Genomic DNA, 795 nt, shown 5'->3' with positions numbered 1-795 from the left:
GGTAGGGATCGGATACAGAGGGACCTAGACAAATTAGAGGATTGGGCCAAAAAAAACCTGATGAGGTTCAACAAGGACAAGTGCAGAGTCCTGCACTTAGGACGGAAGAATCCCATGCACTGCTACAGACTAGGGACCGAATGGCTAGGTAGCAGTTCTGCTGAAAAGGACCTAGGGGTCACAGTGGACGAGAAGCTGGATATGAGTCAACAGTGTGCTCTTGTTGCCAAGAAGGCTAACGGCATTTTGGGCTGTATAAGTAGGGGCATTGCCAGCAGATCGAGGAACGTGATCGTTCCCCTTTATTCGACATTGGTGAGGCCTCATCTGGAATACTGTGTCCAGTTTTGGGCCCCACACTACAAGAAGGATGTGGAAAAATTGGAAAGAGTCCAGCGGAGGGCAACAAAAATGATTAGGGGTCTGGAGCACATGACTTATGAGGAGAGGCTGAGGGAACTGGGATTGTTTAGTCTCCAGAAGAGAAGAATGAGGGGGGATTTGATAGCAGCCTTCAACTACCTGAAGAGGGGTTCCAAAGAGGATGGAGCTCGGCTGTTCTCAGTGGTGGCAGATGACAGAACAAGGAGCAATGGTCTCAAGTTGCAGTGGGGGAGGTCCAGGTTGGATATCAGGAAAAACTATTTCACTAGGAGGGTGGTGAAACACTGGAATGCGTTACCTAGGGAGGTGGTGGAGTCTCCTTCCTTGGAGGTTTTTAAGGCCCGGCTTGACAAAGCCCTGGCTGGGATGATTTAGCTGGGAATTGGTCCTGCTTTGAGCAGGGGGTTGGAC

This window comes from Trachemys scripta, chromosome 16 (genome assembly GCF_013100865.1).
Source record: "Trachemys scripta elegans isolate TJP31775 chromosome 16, CAS_Tse_1.0, whole genome shotgun sequence".
Taxonomy (NCBI): Eukaryota; Metazoa; Chordata; order Testudines; family Emydidae; genus Trachemys; species Trachemys scripta.
Note: the sequence above shows the minus strand (reverse complement) of the source record.